At 36.4% G+C, this 12,334-nt stretch overlaps 1 pseudogene; it reads left to right on the top strand.

Moving 5' to 3' along the window:
• Window positions 1-11,200: 11,200 nt before the first annotated feature.
• Window positions 11,201-11,989, top strand: LOC140511732 (ribosome-recycling factor, mitochondrial pseudogene; annotated as a pseudogene).
• The last annotated feature ends 345 nt before the right edge of the window (window positions 11,990-12,334 follow it).

Raw genomic sequence — 12,334 nt, forward strand, 5'->3', positions numbered from 1 at the left:
TAAAAAGATGAACCAGTAAATAAGAAAAAAAATATGTGTGTGTGTGTGTGTGTGTGTGTGACTCACTAAAGTTGAACTGAAGCAGACTTACCAGGAGAAGACAAATACAAAACTGCTTTCTCTATTCAGCTATAGTTGGAAATGTTTTATTTTTTTCATCTCTTTCCAAAAGGAATGTTGAATATTATATATGTATGTTTATATATGTGGGTGTGTTTATCTCTATATCTATATCTATATATGTATATATGTATATAGGTTTGTGTTTAAGAGGAAGTACGGGAAGTAGAGACCTGGTTCTGAAACCAGTATGTGTCAGCTTTGACACATACTGGATTTATAAATACACACACATGCATATGAGTGTGGGGATGTGCATATATTTACATATATTAATACACACATATGTGTCCGTGTACACACATTTCTGTACATGTATATATTGTATCCATACATACTTACACACATCTGTGTGTATGTGTGTGTGTGGTATCAGATAAACATACCCAGGAGCTAAATCTTCTAATGAATAAGTCAGTATTCTGTGTAAAAAGATAGGAGACCACGCCAAACCATTTAGTTCAATTTTGATCCCATTATATTATCTCTGAAAATGGGAGAGGGACAGTTTTATAGTTGGTGCCTCTGACAAAGGTGGTGGAAATACTTCTGACTTTTATTTGCAATTTTTGATACTCAGAGCTGGAACTGTCATTTACTGATCAGAGCAAGTAGCATGAAAATCTCTCCAATCAACTTAAAAATTCATTTCGACTTGTAAATAGGGGAGCCTCTAGGACACTAACCCATCAAGGAGAGACAAAGACACCCAGGGTCCTTTGAGGCTGCTGCTGGGAAGATTGGTGGGAATTGAGGAGGGAGAGAGGAAGACCAAGGTAGAATAGAGCCTGTAAGAAACTAACTATGTAATGTGACAGTTTGGGAAAGGAAGTATCCCATCTGGTAGCTTCACATTCAGCTAATTACTCTTGCTAAGTCTAAAGTCTGATTGTGTCTACACTGCTGAAGGAGTACAAATACTGCTAGCACCCTCTAAATTTCAGTCCCTCAAAACCATACCCCAGTCATCCCACTCCCATTATGGCTGTAATGAATCCTTTAAATTAACAAGATGACATAATTAACTATAAATATGCATCAGAGTCTTTCGATCTTGGATTACCACTCTATCAGAGGTGAAAACTACTCTTGAATGAAATTTTGTAGATTCTAGGAAGATGCATGTTTTTATTATTAAGAATCACAATAATATCATGATTATACACTGAGTGGGATCAAGCCACTATGCCTTTGTAGAGCTCTATGATTATTAACTCAAGTCAGATTTGGATAATGTCCTAACTCTTGAGAAAGAGTGTCTAGAAACTTCCTGATCCCAAAAGATACGAATATATTTTATGAACCTTATGAAAAGGCACAGTATTTGTACTCCAAATCATGGAATCTTAGGGTTAAAAGGAACCTCAGTGGTTGGTGATTTAGATTATCCCATATATTACTAAGCATCACATACAGCATGCTGAATAATTGACCATCCAAGTGATGGTTAAAGCTGCCCTCCCTCCCCATGGTGATGGAGAAGCCACTCCCTATCAATAAATTCTACTCCATGTTTGGAGTAGTTAGGTAATTATTAGGAGAATGTTTCTTTTCCCTTGACATCAACTCTAAAATTGTCTCTTTTTGCAACTTCTCATCATTAGTCTTATTTTCTTCCTTTGGAGCCAAACAGAACAAAACTAATTTCCCTTTCAGTGAGCAGACCAAGAAATACTTGAAGATGTCTATCAATCCCACCTGGCATCTCCTCTCCTGTAGGCTAAATGTTAACTAATTTTTAACCAATCTTTACATATTATAAATGCAATTTATGGTTCTCCCACTCATTAGCACCTTCCAGATGATCGATATGAGCTCTAAAAGTCACAAAATAAATAGAACATTCCTAGAATGGCCTAAATAGGACACAGTCCCGAGGGTCTATCACCTCCCTAGTCTAAGACACTACCCTTCTCCAAAGAATTACACACACAATTTTTTTTTCTCTCAAGTCTCATTTCTAGGATATCCTTCAGGGTACCAACATCTAGTGTACTCCTATGTATCTTTGAAGTAATGACAAACTCTAGAAATACAACAGAAGAAGCCATTCTAGAATCCTGTTTCCACAGAAGTTAGCAAGTTAAGGACTAGAAAGATATCAACTTTCAAAACTGCAATATCTAATCACTGTGGGAAAGGAAAATATATTTACTAATCTAGGATTATTTCCTGAATTACTGTGACAAAATATTAGGATGTGGATGAAAGAATAGTGCTATGTTTTTTTAATTGTACAAGTAGGTTCATTGTGCTTGGTCTGATATTTTTTGAGGAAGAGTGTTCTAAAAGATGCCTACCCCCACTCCGATCACTCTACCAATCAAAAGCAGGAAAAGTTTTCTGAAGTCTGTTAATTTAATCAATCCTGGGTCCAAAGAGAATGGCCCCTTTAATCCTTGGTTTTGCTTGAATAATGACGAAGACAAGGGAAGTGTGAAAATGGTTAATTTTATTTCCAGTAAATTTATTGGGACAAAAAGATAAGAGATTTTGGTTTTGTTGGTATTGTTGTTTTTTTGTTGTTGTTGTTTAAAAATACCAAAAAAAAGAATTCAGATCTAGTCATCTTCTGATTCCTGGGCCCATTCTCTTTATCACTTGACTATATGCTTTTGTGTTTGCTTGGAATTCACATTCTGACCACCTCCACTTTATATGGACCACAAGAGAGCACTAACATCTTTTGATTACTGATGGCCAGGGAGGCATTCAAACCACTAAACCATTGTCTGCAGGTTCTTTATCTTCGCACCAATCCCATAAATTATCTAATTCAGTACAAACTGACATGACATACTCAGCATGAAGGGAAGAACTTATGTTTAGTAGCAACTGGAGGACAAATAAGTGCCTAATATCAACAAGGAAGCATCATGGTGGTTTCACTGGTGATGGGGGACTATATTTCTGGGAACAACATTGGATAAATTGAGAAAATTAGGGCTATCATGGATTAAAAGTTCTAACCCAGCATTTCTGTGCTTCACAGAGTCCCTTTAGGGAAACACCTGCTGAGCAGCGAGTTCATTTATCAAAGGGATAATGACCCAAAAACATTCTTCTAGAGACAGTGTGTAGACTATTTCTTTTTTCAAAAGGAGGCACCTGTGGAACTAATTAGGCTGGAGTGCTGCTCTCAGAGTCCAGACTAGCATCCTTGTAAAGGAGTGAATAAAAGATGTATACAACTGAAACTAGAGATGAATGAAAACACACTACAGCCTGGAGGATGGAAAACAAGTGGCTTTGACAAGATGGAGACTGTTGTTCCATCTGGACTCATCCTGGTTAAAAGGAATAAGTGGAACAAATGTTCGGTCCCAAGAAGCTCAGATTGGGCCAGGGAAGGATGCAGAGGAAGAAAACATATGTTGTGATTATCCCATATCTTCTTGACTTCAGCAGTCCTGAGCCTTCTTTCTGCTCCTTTCTCCTTTTCTTTCTTATTTTTTTTAATTTTACTTTGGGTGACCTTGTCAAAATTGCAAGAATTCAATTGACATCTCTATAACAATTATTATTTCTTTCTATCATCTAACTATCTATCCATCTAATCTATCTTTATATCTTTCTATCACTCATCCCTAATTTCTCTCTTGAATCCCCTGCTCTTGAATCAAATCAGCTACCCACTAGGCATCTCCACCTGGATGTTCATGGGAGTCTCGAACATCAAAAATTAAGCACATTATCTTACTCCCTAGAGTCAACCCAAATTGATTGCTTTCAAAGAAGGCACCCTAACATTCCCAGTTACCCAAGCTCATAACTTCTTTGGCTTTTTCCTCTGATTTATCTTCATTCACATAATAACTAACAATAATAACACAGATGCTGATATTTAATACTTACATAGCACTTTACAAATCATCTCATTTGAGATTCACAAAAAACTTTGTGAAGTGTGTGCTATTATGATATCCAATTTACAGATGAAGAAATAAATGGTAAGACAGATTGAGAGACCTGTCCAGCACCATGCATTTATTAAGTGTCAGGGGTAGGCTTCAAAGACATGTCTTCCTCACTCTAAGTTCAATACTATCCATTCTGGCAAGCAAATTTCAAGTCTTGTTGAATCTATCTCTACAACATTCCTCAAAATAATCCCCTTCTCTCCAATCATTCAGCCCCTAGTGGCTCATTACTGACTCATTATTCATTACCTATTGCTTGGGTCATCTATTAGCCTCCTAATTGGCCTCTTGGTTTCCAATCTCTTAGTGCACCATTCTGTCTTCAACACAGATGCCAAAATAGTGTTCTAACGCATAGATCTGACCATGTCACTCTCCTGGTCAAACATCTTCATTAGCTCCCTATTGATTCTAGGAGAAAAATAGACTCCCCTCACCCATCCTGGCATTTTAAACCGTCCATAATTTGACTCAACCTTCATTTAATTTCTGATCTTTTATATATCTCATATCATTCTTCATTACAGTCAGACTAATCTATTTGCTCTTTCCCAAACCAGATTTACATGTCGCTTCTCTCTAAGTTTGACCAAACCTAGAATGCATTCATCCTTCACCTACACCTCTTAGAATTCCTAGTTTGTTTCTAAGATAGCTTTATTTGTCAAATCCTTTCAGAAGACTCCTCTGATCCCAGCCTCCCACCTGGTTCCTCCATTGTGAAATTAGCTCTTATTTAGTTCAACAAATATGAAACATTTAATGAGCCACTAAAGATGTGCCAGGCCCTGTGCTATATGCCAAAGATACAAATGGAAAAAACCTAAGCTTTCTTGAAGATGCGATAATATGTACATAGAAAAGCAAATGCAAAATATGGGGAAAGGAGGGATTTCTAACAACTTATGTGTCACTACAAAAAGAATGGCTATAATTATTTTTGAACATAGAAGATCCTTTCCTTATCTTTCGATCTCTTTGGAGTATAGGACTAATACTGATATCATTGGATAAAAGACTCTGCACAGTTTAGTAACTTTTGGCACAGAATTCCAAATCAATTTCTGGAGTAGTAATACCCATTTACAGCTCCACCAACAGTGCATTAATGAGTCTGTATTCTCTCAGTCCCTCCAATCTTTTTCTTATTTTTGGTATATGAGTGGAATAGAATATTGTTGTCATATAAGAAATGATGAAAGGGACAGTTGCAGAGAAATAAAGAAGAACCCTATGAACTGATACAGAATGAAATGATGAGAACCAGGAGAACAATTTACATCATAACAGGCATATTGTAAAGACAAATACTTTTGAAGGACTTGAGAGTTTTGGTCAATGAAATGACCAATGATAATTTAAGAAAACCGATGATGCATGCTATCCTTTTCCTGACACAGAAATGCTGGACTTTGGGTGCAGAATGACATTTATTTTTTAGATGTGGTCAGTGCAAGAATTTTGAATTCTCACTAGGATCATGTATCTTTCGAAGAATTCAAGACATTTTAGTACAGACAGATCATTGTTTTCTAAATGTTTTCAACTCTTACAAATGCAAGTGAAGGTAAGGTGAGAGATAATGGTCCTAGCATGATCAATGTATTAGTTAGACCAGCTGTAAGAAAGAAATTGGGTTAATATCTCTCCCAATAACCAAATACCCTGAGGTAGGGATCACCAGTCTTAATATAGTTTTGGGGAATATGGCATTACACAAGTGGAGAAGACAATACAATTTGTTACAGGGTAGACACCATTGTGGTGATGGGGATAACATGATTGGTTATTTTAAAGAAAGCTACGATACCCACATGGGGGTAGTGACTACCTCTCTGAAAATTAAGGAATATTAATTGTTTTGTGGGGCTCATCAGCATCAAGTATCCTTTCTTAGTAGGTCTGACTTAGCAGACTCTCTAGTACCTAGAAAGGTTTGTTAGGGAGATAAGACCCAAGAACAGGCAAGGATGGACAATATACCTTTGGAGGATGATAACAAGTTAACTTGTAATTTTAAACTAACTCAGAGGAAAAGATAACTCAATTATAAAATTGACACAGCATAAAAGCAGTTAAATGCATGCAGTAGAAACTAGAGGTAATATTATTTTTTACAATTTCACTACTCACATCTTCAACATATTCCTGTCCTTGCTCATTTCATTATACGTTCTTTTTTATCATATGTTCTGATCTGGTTTCAGCATTTCTGGGCTTTTACAAGCTTGAGAAACTTAAGCTATCTGAGGTGGGGGGAAGGGCAAGGGCAGCTTCTTAAGAGGTAGAGGACTGCCCTTCATTGGAGATCTTCAGAGAAATACTGGATGTCCACCTATCAGGTATGACAAGGGAGGGATTCTTTTTTACCAAGTGTGTTTTCAAGTAGATGGTCTCTGAGGTTCCTCCCAGATCAGAAATATTAAGCATACACAAGCAAGTTTTACTAGCAAATAGAATCCTTTCATAGTAGAACAATAAACGCATTGGTTACATGAGGCAAAGTAAATGGCTCATCCAAAGATGTGTCCTTATTGAGAACTTAAAAAGTAATTCAGGATGCATGAAATTTAAAAGGTGTTGCTTTGCTGCCTGATCTTTCTGAGAAGTTTCCTCTCAATGTGCAATAAAATGAAATGTTAAAACACCAAGACAGAATTACAGAGGCAAGAGTGCCTCCATTGTATTTACGCTCTTATGCAGAAGAAAAGCTTATTATCAGGATATAATTATTGAAAACATTCCTAAATAATACAAGGCTGTTTTGTGTTTACAAATTCCAAGTTTTGAAACTGCATTTGTTTTTATTTATAGGATTTTCTTTCTAAGCAAAATGCATAGGACATTATTCAATTAAGTAGAAGATCACATAATAAGATTATTTACTTTAAGAGCATAAAATAATAATCTTTCAAAATACTGGATTTGCATTAAAGAATATAATTTTTTTTTACAAACATCCACTTTTGAATGAAAAATCACAGAATGTAGAGATGGAAGGTACTTTAGAGGATGTCTAACTGAATCTTTCTCTTCTGTTCGATAGGTAAGGAAGCTAAGGGTGAAAGGGATAAAGTGGTTTACAAAGTAATTCACTTAATATTTCTTCTGCATCCATGGCAGAAGGAATGTTATCTTCATATTAAAGTGGAGAATACTGAAGAAGATTCAGAATCATAAAAATATCTAAAGATGACAAAGGCATCTAGAGTATTATAATAGATAGATAGACAGATAGATAAGTAAATAAATGAACGAATGGATAAATAAATGAATGAATGAATGAGTATTTGTGTAGGACTTTTCTGATGTAGAAACACCCCATTATCATAAAGAGTCTAAACCTTAATATTTCATAAGTAATCAAGTTTCATGAGTAACATGGAGTATACATGGCTAGTCCAGTCAGGTAGCTAGTAGGTATCAGAGGTAGAAGTCAACCTCAAGTCTTCCTAACTACAAACCCAACATCGTACTCACTATATGAAATTGCTTCTGTCTTATATGTAAGTTTTTAATGCTAAAAAACTGAGAGTATGTGAAACTCATCATTACCTTCTAAGTTTGAGTTTGGCCAGTTAGTCAACAGGGACAATTTTATTTCCTCCTAGGCCAGGGATGAGGAACCTGCAGCCTTAAGGCCATATATGGCCTTCTAAGTGCTCGAGTATGGCATTTTGACTGAATCCAAGTTTTACAGAACAAAAGAGATTTGTTCTGTGAAGTATAGATTCAGTCAAAGGACAGTACTTGAGGACCTAGAGGGCCACATGATCTTTCCCACCCCTGTCCTAGGTTATCTGCTCATAATTGTGATAGGTGCTTCCAGGTGAACTACAGAATCCAGATTTAGCTGCACAATCCAAATGCCTAGGTCTTCAGCGGACATTGCTAACAGAAAAAAGAGGAGGACCATAAAATCAGAGAATCTTAGAGCTGAAAGAAACTTCCAAGATTTAGCACATTCTAAATATTTAGATTTGTTGAACTTTACTCAATAGAGAAATTGGTACCTTTCTCACTAAAATAAATTTCGCTCCTGCTTAATCTAGTCCTGCACCTACCACCACCTTCATTACTAAGGGCAAATAAAAAGCTCAGCCCAAGCTATTGCTTGGTGTCAACTATCAAAATAAGGATTTATTTCTGGTTTAGAATTTCACAACACTTTTGAATGTCCAAAATTCTTATACGTAGCTCTTGTCAGCCTTTCAGAAACCTCTACTAACTGCCTGCTTACAAGTCATAAGACAAGAAACACTAAATTTCTCTTTTATTCTAGATTTAAATTAATTCTAGGAATTGTATCTCCCTTAGAGCTTTTTGGACAGGTGAGAGGGGTGCAAGGCAGACACTGTTTGACAAGTTCCTTCCTGCCTGCCTCTCTCTTTTCTTCCTCCCTCCCTCATTTTCTCTCCCTCCTTTCCTCTCCCTCCTTTCCTTCTTTCTTTCCTTCCTTCCTTTCTTTTTTCTTTTAGAGCTTCTTATTCAATCCCTTCATTTTATTTTTTTTCAGTTAAACTTCCCCCTCCCTTACTTCTCCTATCCACTCTAAACAAAAAGGAATTAAATACAGAAGGCATATTAAATAAGCATAGCTAGGCAAGACAAATCCCTACATTGGCCAGATCCAGAAGTGTATTTCTTATTCTCTTCATTACTTCATCATCTCTTTTAAAAGGTGGGTAATACCACCTTCATTGATCCTCTGGAATCATGGGTGATTCTTCAGTTGCTCTGAATTCTTAAGTCCTTCAGAATTGTTCATTTTTACAGTGTTCACAGTTGTATACATTGTTCTCTAGGCTCTGCTCACTTTACTTTCCATTAGTTAATGCAAGTCTTCCCAGGATTCTCTGAAATTAACTATTTCTTTCAATACCACGTAAGTTTTCCGTTACATTCATATACCATAATGAGATTTCTAAAGTTCTCATTCTATGTATCCATCCATATGAAATAGAAAGGTATATTTATAGTACTCACAAAGGAGTAAACCCAATGAATAAGAATGGAAATTCTATAAATTATATTTAGGAAATTTTGTTTTAAAAGATTACCTCACACCAAATATATTTCTCCATTCAATTCTGGAAACATACTAAACAGCTGCTATGTAGAAGGCATAGTGATAAGGGAGAGGAAGACAAACAAAGGGAACAAACTTGAACTTTAAGGAACATACAAGCAACCACAATAAAATTTATTTTAATCTATGCTACATCCCCAAAAGGCAAGCTAATTTTGTCCCTGTTCCAACGCGGAAATTCTCAGTCTGTAAGGTTTTTTTCAAATATTTAATAATAAAAATTTTTACAAATACTGCCTGCTATCCCTTCAGAAATAAACTTACAATGTTGATTAATGTGGTGCTAAAAGAATTAGAAGCATTCCTAAAAATGTATCATTGATGAATGGAACCTAGAAATTAATCAATCAATAAACATTTATTAAGAATATAATGCATGCCAGGATCTGTACTGAAGTATTGTGGATACGAAGACAAAAAGGAATCAGTCCTAACCCTCAGGCTACTTACACAGGGGGGCTAGCTAGATGGCACAGTGGATAGAGCACTGGACTTGGAACTAGACTCATCTTCATGAGTTCAAATCCAGCCTCAAATACTTACTACCTCTGTAACCCTGGCCAAGTCATTTTATCCTGTTTGCCTCACTTCCTCATCTGTAAAAGAAGCTAAAGGAGGAAATGGCAACCCATTCCAGTATCTTTGCCAAGAAAACCCCAAAATAGGGTCACAAAGAATCAGAGATGACTGAAATAACTCAACAATTCTTACACATTATTTTAAATATATTACAAAAATGGTATAAGATAATTGTTGATGTTTATTTGATAACGAAGATGATTATGAATTTAAAATTTTCAAAGCACTTCACATATATTAGCTCATCTGATTCTCACCACTACCCTGTGAGGTAGGTGCTATTATTATCCTTTTCAGATGAAGAAGCTAAGGCTGTGAGAAGATATGGAATTTTCTCAAACAGCTAGTGAGTATTTGAGGCCAGATTTGAACTCTTGTCTTCCCGACTCAAACTCCAGTTTTCTATTCACTTCCAGCTGTCTAATATATACACTTTCATTAAATGTATCAAAGAGTTTCAATGTTAGTAACTGAAAAGATATTTTTAGGCCTCAGAAGAGGAGTTGGTATCCTGCCCAAGCATTTTGAGTTGTCATAGACAAAAAATTTATTGCCTATTGCCCATCTTCATTCTGATGAGCCTTTCCATACTAAGGTCATCTGGTCTGTGGTCAGCAGATTTAGTCTGTAATGAAGACCATACTCAAAACTTTTCCAGCTAGCTGATGCATACAAGAGTTGGCATAGCTTAATCAATCAGTGTCATCTCCATACCATGAAGATGAAGTCAGAATGGTAAAAAGTCCAGTTAAGTCCAGTCCACTCTGGCTTCCTATAGGACTGGAATCCCATAGGTATTATGGATTGCAATCAATTCTGTTGGAAGAAGCAACTACTTCGATGAGATTATATATTCATTGAGTATGGCACCATATTTATCTAATCTTGTTCTTTTATAGAAAGCCAATATCTCTAATGACTCAAGAATTTGATCACCAAAGGTAACTTATTAATTCTATTTGGTCAGCATTATTTGTCCCTTTCTAGTCACAGAACTCTTACCTATCAAAACTCAGTATTAATAACAAATGATAACTATGGTCACAAACACGGAGACATTAAGCTATAAGTAGCGTTGCTGTCTTTCACTATTCTATATTACCTGAGATGTGCCCACAGTGTGCTGGTCTCTTTTCATTAACTACTTTAGTATTTAAGAAATTATATTGGTGAATTACTCATCCCAATGATTTATATGGAATTTATTTATTATTATACAGTCAAATAATTTTGCATCGCTCCAATCCTATTCCATATAAGTCCTCTGCTTTCTATGGAACAGAGTAAAGGGATTGATTGGAATTTGTCTAACATCTAAATATTTCTATCTAATGAATTGAAAAGATTTAAAAAATACCTCATGCCAATCCAATTTACAACACAGTTTAAATGTCTGAACTCTTGTGCATTGATGATGTACGACCAGCACTGAAGCCCATTTCCCCTGCAGCAGAAGTCACAGTCTATGATCTCTCAAGGATCATTTTGAGCCATGGCTTTGGAACTAAGACACTTTCTTTGGGTGCAACCTGTCTTTTGCAATTCTCTTTCAGTCTTGACAAGGCCTGTTTCAGAAGTTAGGCTGAGGAGTATGAGTATAACCTGGAATGACTGCCAGAAATGTGGGACCCATCCAACTGTGCCCATATGACATTTTACTACCATGAAACCCAAAGCCAAAGGTAAAAGACATCCCCAGCCCCGAGTCAACATTAATGCATCCTTGATGGAGGACATAATCCCATCTGGAAGAGGTAGATGTGGAGATGATGTTGGTAGTTAAAGCCCAAAAGGATAATTTCAACAAAAATCTCAATATAAGGACCTCTCCAAGGTCCCTAGATCACATAACTGTGACAACTGATGACAAGAAGTTTTCTCTAAATCAGATTGGCCAAATCTCTCTGAAATTGCCTCAGCTGATTTTAGTAAACATTACCAATTTCCCAGAGTGTACAGCTATAGCTATCAAGGCCATAAGAGAAAATGGAATGATTCTGCATCCAGTAGTCAATAGGACAGTAATTCGGGTGCCAATTTCCAAAGTTACAAGGGAACAGGGAGAAATACTGGTCAAACTTGCAAAATAGAGCACAAACAAGGCTAATGATGCCTTGAGGAAAGTACGGAAAAATGCAATGAATAAATTGAAGAAATTCAAGGATACATGGCTGAAGATACAATTAAACCAATAGAGAAACAGATTGGACAAATGGCAGATGGCACAGTAGCTGAGATGAACAAGGACTTAGCATTGAAGACCAAGGAACTCTTGGGCTAACTGGGGAAACTCCCTGATGAAGCCAACTGTTGGAAGTCTGCAGAAGCATCAGTGTCCTAGGCTGCAGTTTAGAGCCAAAGCTTTGGAGCATCAAAGTTGACTTGGATTCTTCTCTCCTGTCCTTTTTGTATCACTTTTAGGAGATGTCCTTTTTGGACATCTTGTTCAAGCCAAAAGATTGTCTTCTCTCTCCCACCGCAGCATCAATTTGTATGGGACCATATAACTCTTAGTTATATGAGTTATAGTTATAATGGGACCATTATAACTCTTAGCTGACCTTGACGTGGTGGGCATATACCTCCACTAAGTAAATAGCTGTAGTTGTGAAATATACCCCTGCCA

The sequence above is a fragment of the Notamacropus eugenii genome, chromosome 6 (assembly GCF_028372415.1).
Source record: "Notamacropus eugenii isolate mMacEug1 chromosome 6, mMacEug1.pri_v2, whole genome shotgun sequence".
NCBI lineage: Eukaryota > Metazoa > Chordata > Mammalia > Diprotodontia > Macropodidae > Notamacropus > Notamacropus eugenii.